Source organism: Lethenteron reissneri, chromosome 17 (genome assembly GCF_015708825.2).
Source record: "Lethenteron reissneri isolate LAM-NWPU_2019-01 chromosome 17, ASM1570882v1, whole genome shotgun sequence".
Classification (NCBI taxonomy): Eukaryota; Metazoa; Chordata; class Hyperoartia; order Petromyzontiformes; family Petromyzontidae; genus Lethenteron; species Lethenteron reissneri.
The window spans coordinates 14,446,819-14,458,159 of NC_083795.1; the positions used below are offsets into that span (position 1 = coordinate 14,446,819).

An 11,341-nucleotide genomic window follows, 5' to 3' on the forward strand; every position below is an offset into this window, starting at 1 on the left:
GTGTTCGAGAGGGCATCCATCGCGGAGATGGAGCGATGAAACTGGCTTGGGTGCAGATGTCAGATGGATTGCTATACAACGCAGCAGTGGACTGATCATGGCCTATGGTGATCACTCTGGTTTCTTCCTTTGCACGTGAAGCGAAACTACCCCTTAACAAGGAAATGGCCAAACATCCCAATACATGACCCTCCTGAAAGGAGTCTTGAGACTCGGCGAGGCTTCCCTGCATGGGATAACGACGTCAGTATTCGCATTGCACTGCGCCCCCACTCACCCGCAAATTCACCCACTCGCCCACATATTCACCCACTCACCCACACACTCACTCACCCACACACTCACCCACACACTCACCACACTGGGTGGAAATCTGAAGAGCTCCTAGGCTCAGAGGAAGCTAAGTCGAGATGTTGCAGGGGACCGTGGGTAAGGGGGTGGGGGCAGGTGGGGTGCAGGTGGGGGGGCGGAACCCGTCTCGGACAGGGGGTAGAGCAGAGGACGCGTGCTTCTCGCCATCCTCCAGTTGTCTCGGGCTAATTTCAACCACGGTTCGTTCAGCGCGAGTTTGAGGCTGATCTCTTAATCACGTCTAATTTCACGTCATCTCTCGTCACGCGAATGCAGGTTTCGAGATGTCCACATTTCCTCCCGCTCGTCCGACTCCCCCCTCCTCTCCGCCAGCGTCTGTCGGCCGCGCGTCTGCTGAGTCAGGGGATGTCCTGGGACTCGCCGCGAGAACGGCGATGTGGCTTGTGCTTTGGCGCGCGCCGGAAGAAGGGACCCGCGCTCTTTAAAAAAGAAAATATCGCAAGCGGCCGCGCTTATAACTCACCGGGGGTAATGGTCCTGCATTGCCTTTTATGCCCCTATATGCCCTTAATTACACCCTCCAGTGCCGTCATTGAATCGGCCCGTAATTTTCTCTTTTTGTTCGCGGCAGCGGAGAGAGCGGGGAGAGCGGCCCACGCCGATTTATGCCCCCGCGCCGCGCGCGAATCCTGCGCGCGCGGCGCGGATCTCCCCCCCCCCCACCCGCCCGCCCCACGGAGCAAAGCGTCCCGTTACTAAAAAATAAAAAAAATCCCCACAGTTAATTCGGAGCCGGGGAAATAATTGGTAAAATATTGTGTGGGGGAAGGAATGAGGTGGAGTGTGAATGTGCATACATCACTAATATACACTGCCAGGCCTAATCACCGTGCTGTTGGCCGACTCGGGCAACAAATCAACTGCCTTTAAATGCACCCGCGTACTTTTCCATATATAATCTGGCACATGGTTGCTGCAGATAAGCCCACGGAACCAATTGGGCGTTTGATAGATTGAAAATGGGTTTGCGCTCGAGCGCGGAGGAGCTGCGCGTGAGACCCGGGGTGGGGGCGGGTTGGAGGGGGGCTGTGTGTCGCGCTTCGCCCCCCCCCCCCTTCCACCACCCCTCCCGCTCCTCTTCCCCGCCGCGTCCTGCCCGGGAAAGAACTCCAATTTTCGTGGGGAACCGGGCCTCCCTTTGCCACAAATGGAGTTGTTGCCTCTAATTGGGATTTCATGGCATTGTTGTCTGCGCGCGTGTGTGTTTGTTGTATGGCCTCGAAGTGCACCTAGCCTGGCACGATCGCCGTGCTGACGTCACCGCCGCCGTGCTGACGTCACCGCCACTTAGAGCAGTGGATAGGCATTAGCTCATGATGATGATGGTGACTATGCGTGTGAGAGACTGAGCGTCTCACGAGGCAGAATTGCGCTCGCCGCGGCTCAGCAGTAATTGTAGGACACGGAGACGAGGGGGCACGACCTGACGTTGGGTCTGGGGGGCGCGGCACATCCACAGCCAAGAGTGAGACGAGGTAAGAGCAGACGGTGTCGGGCACCCGCACGATCTGGCTTCAGGAAGGGAGCGATGGCGAGTTGTGGCGATATCAACGGCATTGTCCCTGATGACCCCTTGACCTTAAACTTGAGCACCTTCTCAGCCACCCCGAGGCGGCGCTTCTGAATGGCGGGTACTAGGAGGGGCACTGTTGTTCATTCTGGAGAGGGCTGGGAGTTTCAAGTTGCATTTATTAGGTATATAGCCCTGTGAGCCATGCGGCTCTTGAGTCGGGTGCAACCGCAACAAACAAAATATGAACAGAGAACATCTTAAAGTGACTACGCGCAACAGAAACATCCTGGATAAACCAGCAAATCTTCCAGAAAAAAACCCACCGTATTACAACGCTGTGTGCAAAAATCCCAGTGTGATGCAAGTCAAACAATAACAACCATAAGACAATTTAGATTAAAGTTGTCAGGCCAATTCCGCACTTCTGCAAGAAACATCGCTTAACCATGTGTTTTCGAAATCACCAAAACAAAGCTATAAAATACAATGTAACAACAGTAATCATAGGAACTTTGATTCAAATGTAACAATAAACGATATACATAGCATGTACGACCAAACTTGCAGCCCCACACTCCCCCTTAGTTTCGCCATTGCCCAGGCTGTGTGGAGAGTCACACGGCCTGAGTGGTAGTAGTCATCATGTGTGCCGAGCTGGTTGCATTTAACCATTCGGCAAGGTAGCGAGCGGGACTCCCACCGAACCTCGCTGGGTGTTTATTCCGCGTCCATGGCGCAGCAGAGGGCGCCGCTCTTTGGCAGAACTCGGCGAGCAGACGCCGGGATCGAACTCTCGACTCGGGGACACGAGGCGACCGGGCCACCTTTCAAATATCGCGACACGGCTGTACCCCCCCCCCCCCGCCCGTACTCACCTCGATGGCCTGAAACCCGAACTCTAACCCCGCGCGTGGGTATGTCCATGCTTGCCTATGTATATTTCAATGCATGAGTGTGTGTGTATGTATGCATGAGTACGCGTGTATGTTTGAGTGTGTGTGTATGTGTAGAGAAGTTCCGACGGACGTACTCGTAGACGGCGGTAAGTTAAGGGCTTTCGCCTAGGTTTATTAAAGCTGTTACAATATTACACAGCAGGGTACACAACTTCCAGGGGCTAGGGGTCCTACTCTGAGTCCGGGTCCCTGCCGGCTAGCTCCGGTCTCTCTCTCTCGTGTCGGATCGGGGACTCTGCCGACTCCACCGACTGGAGAGAGAAGCACCTCTACGGCTACCACCGGCTTCTCCCCAGACTCACTATTCGATCCCTCTCTCTACCCCTGGTTCCCTCTTCACCCTGCTTACTTTACCCGTTCCCACAGTGACCCCGCTTACGTCACGAGGGGTATCCCTTAAGTACCCTAGGAGACGTGACGTCATCGCACTGAACGGCACACCTGACGTCACGTCCCCATTTTACTCCTCTACATATGTATACATGAGTACGCGTGTATGTTTGAGTGTGTGTAAGTATGCATGAGTGCGCGTGTGTGTATGTGTATGTATGAGTACGCGTGTATGTGTATGCATGAGTATGTGTGTATTAGTATGCATGAGTGTGTATGTACGTGTGCATTAGCATGTTTATACGTACAGTGAGGGAAAAAAGTATTTGATCCCCTGCTGATTTTGTACGTTTGCCAACTGACAAAGAAATTATTAGTCTATCATTTTAATGGTAGGTTTATTTGAACAGTGAGAGACAGAATAACAACAACAAAATTCAGAAAAACGCATGTCAACATTTTTATGAATTGATTTGCATTTTAATGAGGGAAATAAGTATTTGACCCCTCTGCAAAACATGACTTAGTACTTGGTGGCAAAACCCTTGTTGGCAATCACAGAGGTCAGACGTTTCTTGTAGTTGGCCACCAGCTTTGCACACACATCAGGAGGGATTTTGTCCTATTCCTCTTTGCAGATCTTTTCCAAGTCATTAAGGTTTCGAGGCTGACGTTTGGCAACTCGAAACTTCAGCTCCCTCCACAGATTTTCTATGGGATTAAAGTCTGGAGACTGGCTAGGCCACTCCAGGACCTTAATGTGCTTCTTCTTGAGCCACTTCCTTTGTTGCCTTGGCCGTGTGTTTTGGGTCATTGTCATGCTGGAATACCCATCCACGACCCATTTTCAATGCCCTGGCTGAGGGAAGGAGGTTCTCACCCAAGATCTGACGATACATGGCCCTGTCCATCGTCCCTTTGATGCGGTGAAGTTGTCCTGTCCCCTTAGCAGAAAAACACCCCCAAAGCATAATGTTTCCACCTCCATGTTTGACGGTAGGGATGGTGTTCTTGGGGTCATAGGCAGCATTCCTCCTCCTCCAAACACGGCGAGTTGAGTTGATGCCAAAGAGCTCCATTTTGGTCTCATCTGACCACAATACTTTCACCCAGTTGTCCTCTGAATCATTCAGATGTTCATTGGCAAACTTCAAACGGGCATGTATATGTGCTTTCTTGAGCAGGGGGACCTTGCGGGCGCTGCAGGATTTCAGTCCTTCACGGCGTAGTGTGTTACCAACTGTTTTCTTGGTGACTATGGCCCCAGCTGCCTTGAGATCATTGACAAGATCCTCCCGTGTAGTTCTGGGCTGATTCCTCACCGTTCTCATGATCATTGCAACTCCACGAGGTGAGATATTGCATGGAGCCCCAGGCCGAGGGAGATTGACAGTTCTTTTGTGTTTCTTCCATTTGGGAATAATCGCACCAACTGTTGTCACCTTCTCACCAAGCTGCTTGGCGATGGTCTTGTAGCCCATTCCAGCCTTGTGTAGGTCTACAATCTTGTCCCTGACATCCTTGGAGAGCTCTTTGGTCTTGGCCATGGTGCAGAGTTTGGAATCTGATTGATTGATTGCTTCTGTGAACAGGTGTCTTTTATACAGGTAACAAGCTGAGATTAGGAGCACTCCCTTTAAGAGTGTGCTCCTAATCTCAGTTCGTTACCTGTATAAAAGACACCTGGGAGCCATAAATCTTTCTGATTGAGAGGGGGTCAAATACTTTTTTCCCTCATTAAAATGCAAATCAATTTATAACATTTTAGAGATGCGTTTTTCTGGATTTTGTTGTTGTTATTCTGTCTCTCACTGTTCAAATAAACCTACCATTAAAATTATAGACTGATCATTTTTTTGTCAGTGGGCAAACGTACAAAATCATCAGGGGATCTAATACTTTTTTTCCCTTACTGTATGAGTATGCATGATTATATGAGTATGTTGCAATCATGAAGTGGGGAGCGGTGGCGCAATGGTTTGTGCACGGAGTTACGAACCCAAAGACTTGAATTCGATTCCGGCCACTGCTAGTGGCGAGTGATATCTGAATCGGTCCTTGGTCCGAGTGATATTTCAACCGGTCCTGAGTTATCACACAGGGTGGACTAAGCCTTGAACGAGTGCCCGGTGTGGTTCATAAGCATCGCCACTGGGGAGACAAATGCGGCCGGGCGTCGTGTTGTAGACGACGCCGTTCGCGTCGTGCGCCGTGCAACTCTCAATAGGCGCTTCGGGAACAGGAACTCCCCCCCCCCCCCCCCCCCCCCCCACAGCCTATGTCGGCGATACGGGAGATCTTTGCCTCTTGTTGTTGTTGTTGTCCGTGCGGTGATCCCTCTCGGCCAGTGGAGGGCGGTCTGCTGCCGACGCTCACTTCAGCACCACGGAGAGGGGCCGAGCCCCTCCCCCCCTCCCCCCCGAGTGGGGCGTGGACCCCACCGCCGCAGCAGCTGCACCCACCCACGCGCCTTTTGGAAAATAAAAATAAAAGAAATCCGCGGTAGCTCCAAGTTCCTCGAACGAGTTTAGTTTGATCCCTGGGAGAGTTGGACCGTCGCGGTTCGGTGATGCGACTTTGTCTCCTCTCCAGCGTTCTAAACACAGACAGCCGCCAGCGAGGGAAGGCGTTTGTCCTGTGGGTGTCTATCGGAAACGGTTTCAATAACAGCGCATTTAAAAGAATAATAACAACACTATGAGACCTCCTTTACCAGTGGCAAAATAGTTGTACGCCTTTTGGCGTCATCTGGTCCAACACCAATGGAGACTAGGCTCCAAGAAAAGCTGTCTCGGGTGTGGACCAATCAACTTCAAGGACAGTGCATATCATTATGATCATCAGAGTTGTTTCTTTTTGTTTGCATTTTGACTGCTTGTGTTGTGGTTATTGCAAACATGATGCCTTGTATAAAGGTGTCAGTTTTTGTACCAGTTGAAAGGGTAAAAACCTATTACTATACAATAATAACAACGTTGTTTTACTGCCACGGAAAGGAAAGGACGTTGACGACGTTTCGGCCTACAGGCCTTCAGTGGATTTTGAGGCGACCCGAATTCGATGTCATCGCCAAATGGCATCTGAAAGCACACAGGACCAGGGAGGGCAAACACAACCATCTATAATCGAGTGTTGTAATAGTGACAAATCATCGATTCGCTGGTTGGGGAAGGGTGGGCGGGGAGTCGAGTAAAGCACGGGCGTGTGCAGCGTGCAATGACTTGACTTGTTCTTGACATTAGAATATGGGTGAACAGAGTTGCGGTGACCGCAGTGTTGAGACACCGACTGAGCGCACAATGCGGGGTTACTACTGCTGATGCTGCTGCTTGTTCAAGGTCAATATCACGATGTCATCCAAAGTCGGTGACTGTACCACCGTCCCTCTCCACCGCCTGTCTCTCCACCGCCTGTCTATACACTCTGTCGTCTCTCCACCGCCCGCCTTCGCTCCCTCCGGCTGCTACTGCTGCTCCAGCTGCTTATGGGGAGATTTGCGCCACGACCGCACGGACAGGGCTCTGGGAAATTGAACTTAATAATTGGGTACGGCTGTCTGTGCTTTATGGAGCGGTTCATTCCCCTGCAGGCGGGTTCCCTGAATGTGTTTCTTATGTGTATTTATATAACGTCGAAGGCAGTATGTTATTTTTATGGCCGCTTTCGCCCGTAGTACGCACCAGGGTAGTTCTCAGAGCGCAGACATAATTTGCAGTAATAATATCCAGTAATTTTTACATTGATTGGCTCCTCCACCAATACCGGACAAGAACATTTTAGCGCACTCCTGGGATCATTTAAAAATTGAGGAATTACTAATTAGACGTCGTAAATTGTAGCTAAATGTTTTATAAATAATAATTATGTTTTGAAAAGGTGCTCCGTGTGTGCGCCGCGCAAAGCAGCGGTTTCTGCCCGTTGTGATTTTAGCTTCGTAACACACACACACAACCGATGCACGTTCTGACCGCGTGCTACTTGTCGAACGATCGCGAGTTTTATTGTTCTTCAGTTAACAATGCCTGACGTGTACGTATCGTGAACTTCCTTCGCGCCGTACGTAGCCAACCGTGCTAGAGACGCCCCTCGCAGTCTGAAGGCCCGCCCATTCGTTCCCTGGGCGGAATGAATATGAAGCCATCATCTTCAGCTTCTTTTGACCCGCTACCTTGGTCAGGGTCGATGTTCTTGGGGCTGGTGCCACGCGGAAACACTCAGTGAGACGGACACAGCTCAACGTCCCAACGCAGCGCCGTGCTGAGAATACCATCTTGAGACTCGATCGTGGGTTGTTGGTGGTGGTGGTGAAATATATTTTGTTCGAGTCCTCATGCTAACATAAGTGTTTGGGCGCCGCGGTGGTGAAATGTTAACTACCTTGCCTGGTATACAAGAGGTCGTGGGTTCGATCCCGACCCTGACGCCTATATATTTGGAGTTTGCGTGTCTCTCCCCGTGGTCGCGTGGATTTTTCTCCGGATCCTCCGGTTTTTCCCTTCACATTTAGAAACATGCTTTTAAGATAATTTAGCTGCTATATATTTCTACATGATAAGCCACTTTGTTGAGCTAACATTTGTGGCCAGGCCGCTTCTGAAAAAAGTGCAATACAGCTCCGTGGGCCTTAACTGCGAAAATATATAATAAAAGTTAATAGTTTAATTTGAACAGTGCTCATCTCCACGGTGGAAATTCCATATTCCATGTCCAGGGTAAGTTGTTTCCCACAATTGCAACTACAATTGATTTCCCACAAAGTGGTGCCCAATTTAGTCCCCTCCCCCGGAGTGATTATAGACTGAGTCTCCTGCACAGCTGTGATGTAGAGATTCATGCGATTGCGGAGACGCTGGGTGTCCCTACCTTGGGAGGCGAGGTCCCTCATCTACACATCGAGTCCATCTGCTGGCGTGCTGCTGCTGGTGGTGGTGGGGGGGTGGTCGTTGATTGTGGCTGTCGCCCTTGAGTAAGAAATATCGAAGGTAGACCACGCGACTCCGCACTTTCATGTTTAAACCAAAAGCTTTCGCTTTATTAAGGCGTGTAATCCGTCTCGCGGCTACAAACGAACACGCGTTTGCACGTCGTCCCTTGCCGCTGCCCTCTCTCCCCCTTTTTTGCGTTACATTTCAATTCCATTCTCCGTGCCAGCCAGCCGCGTGTCTGTCTCTCGTTGCGGTACCCGCCCCGGGGACGACGCGAGCAGTTCGCGCGCATTGCTCAATGACACGAAAACGCGGCACGCCACGCCACGAGAGGCCACACCACGAGAGGCCACGCCACCCACGCCACACCACGCCACGCCACGAGAGGCCACGAGAGACCACGCCACGCCACGAGAGGCCACGAGAGGCCACGCCACGAGAGGCCACGAGAGGCCACACCACGAGAGGCCACACCACCCACACCACACCACACCACGCCACGAGAGATCACACCACGCCACCGCGCAGGGCGCGGCGCGGCAACTCCTCCCGCGGTGTCTCCGTCGTCGATTGTCCCAGCTCGAGTTGACGACGCACGCGACGCTCCGAGCGACGCACGCTTTTGCAAGTGACTTAGAGAGGAAGAGGGGACGGGTGGATCCGGAGACACAACGCAGCGCAGAGACGTCGTATTGAGAGTCAGTGGGGTGCTGGGCAGGACGCAGCACGGCTGGAATGAGCGAGGCTGACGACGGAATGGCAGCCCGATTTTTAACATCGATTACACTGTGTAAAAAATAAAAAAACAATTTCCTGGGTACTAAGTGTTATTTCCTAATTGCATATGCCTCAAAAGTATAGAAAATAGCTATTATTCCCCACAAAGTTGGCTTTTGTTACCAGAACAGTGATATTTTGCAGTGTACCTATTTTCCAGAATATTCCAGATAGGTTCAGTGCTGAGTAAACTTGGAGTAACTTCTATAACATTCTAGAACTTTCCAGTAATATAAATAGTAGCATAAATACAGGGGCCTTAAGCCCACCAGTTCAGTTTAGTTCCAGCTGCCTAAGTGGATACATATTTGCATTTTTCTGAGATGACATAAAGAGGCTGCAAGCATCCGGCAGACGCATTTTGTTGTGTCTGCGGCCAATTTATCAAGACGAGAGCGAAAACTACTCTATGGAAGCATCTGCAAAGATGTGTGAGGCCTACAAGGCATATTTCGGCATGCCTGTCGGGGATCAAACAAACCCTGGGCACCTCATTTCACCTGCGAGCAATGCAAAAAAAACTGTGGAAGGTAAGATGGACAATTGTTGCTCGGAATTTTATGTTATAAAATTCATAACAATTTTTTTAATTGTGAAAGTTTAAAAAAAATGTTTTACAATTTTCAATGTTATTGAAAAAATATCATTTATGAAAAATGTTACGAGAATCTGTTATACATTAGTTATGGGTGAAATAAATATTTTTGTAGGATGGTACAGAGGGGAAAAGAGAACCATGAAGTTCGCTATCCTAAACAATTGGCGGGAACCCACTGACCACTCAAGCAACTGCTACTTCTGCATGGTGGACCCTTCAAAACGTAGGACTGTCATGAATGCACCTGCTATCACGAATCCGGGCCTTCCTTCATCCATCGCCCCGGTGCCACACTGCCATGAGCTCCCCGTACCCACTCCTCCGGGGAGAGAGCAGCCGTCTTTAGAAGAGAGCAGCAAGTCAGAGGGCGAGGAAGACGTTGTAGATCCAGATGACAATTTCAGAGGTGGAGCTGATGAGAGAAACCCATACTACCCCAACCAAAAATACCTCAACGACTTGATCAGGGATCTTGGTCTCACCAAGTCCAATGCCGAGCTTTTGACATCTAGGCTCAAGCAGTGGAACTTGTTGGATGAAAGTGTGCAAGTCGCAGATCAGACGAAGCGTCACCAACCTTTTTGCAGTTTCTTGACCCGTCAAGATGGGCTCTGCTTCTGCCAGTCTGTTCGAGACAATCAGAATCGCCTGTAACCAGAATGAGTGGCGCCTCTTCATTGACGGCTCAACCAGGAGTCTCAAAGCCGTGCTGCTCCATAATGGTAACAAGTACCTATCTCTTTCCCTGGCTCACTCGGTGCACCTCAAAGAGGATTACAACAGCATCAAGACCTTGCTGGACGCTTTGAAGTATGATGAATATGGCTGGGAGGTCATCGGAGACTTCAAAATGATGGCATTCCTGATGGGTCTTCAAGGCGGTTTTACCAAGTTTCCCTGCTATCTTTGTCTTTGCGACAGCAGGGACACCAAGGCGCACCACCACAGGTGGGGCTGGCCACAGCGGACCGAGTTCTCTGTGGGGAGGAACAACGTCAAGTGGGAGCCACTGGTGGACACCCGGAAGGTGCTTATGCCACCACTGCACATCATATTGGGCCTTATGAAACAATTTGTCAGAGCTGTAGATTAGGAGTCGGCAGCCTTCAATTACCTTCAAGACTTCTTCCCTAAGCCGTCTGAGGAAAAGGTCAAAGCCGGTGTCTTTATCGGACCACATAAAGAAGATCCTGGAGTGCAATTAATTCCCCAAGAAGCTTACTAGTAAGGAGAAAGCGGCTTGGAACAGCTTTGCCGCAGTGGTTCGTGGCTTCCTGGGCAATCATAATGTCGACAACTATGCGGAGCTGGTTGAGACTGGTGAAGAACTACGGCACAATGGGCTGTAGGATGTCCCTCAAAGTCCATATCCTTGAGGCTCATCTTGATAAATTCAAGAAGAACATGGGAGCGTACTCGGAGGAGCAAGGCGAGTGCTTCCACCAGGATATACTGGACTTTGAACGCCGCTACCAAGGACAGTTTTACGAGAACATGATGGGAGACTACATTTGGGGGCTGATTCGTGAAAGTGATTTACAGTATAATCGTAAATCTCTAAAAACTACTCGCTTCGAAATTTTTTGTAGTCACTTTTGTATTACTTGAGTATAAATACATGTTAATTTTGATTCATGTTTTTTCTGACTTTATATGAACAAAGAGACACACATTCGCCAGTTTTCTCATTGAAAATATGTACATTTCAAAATATCAATGTTCTGGTCACAAATGCAAAGTTTGTGGGGAATAATAGCTATTTTCTATACTTTTGAGGCATACGCAATGAGGAAATAATACTTAGTACCCAGGAACAGAAGTTGTGTTACACAGTGTTATTTTTAGGAGAGGTGGCCGGGTGGCTCAGAGG

At 50.0% G+C, this 11,341-nt stretch overlaps 1 long non-coding RNA gene across 1 annotated transcript; it reads left to right on the forward strand.

Annotated features, from left to right (window-relative positions):
* The first annotated feature begins 9,388 nt into the window (after window positions 1–9,388).
* Window positions 9,389–11,102, forward strand: LOC133343225 (uncharacterized). The gene is made up of 3 exons (XR_009755228.1): window positions 9,389–9,403; window positions 10,096–10,193; window positions 10,393–11,102. It is a non-coding gene; the product is annotated as an uncharacterized LOC133343225 (long non-coding RNA).
* The last annotated feature ends 239 nt before the right edge of the window (window positions 11,103–11,341 follow it).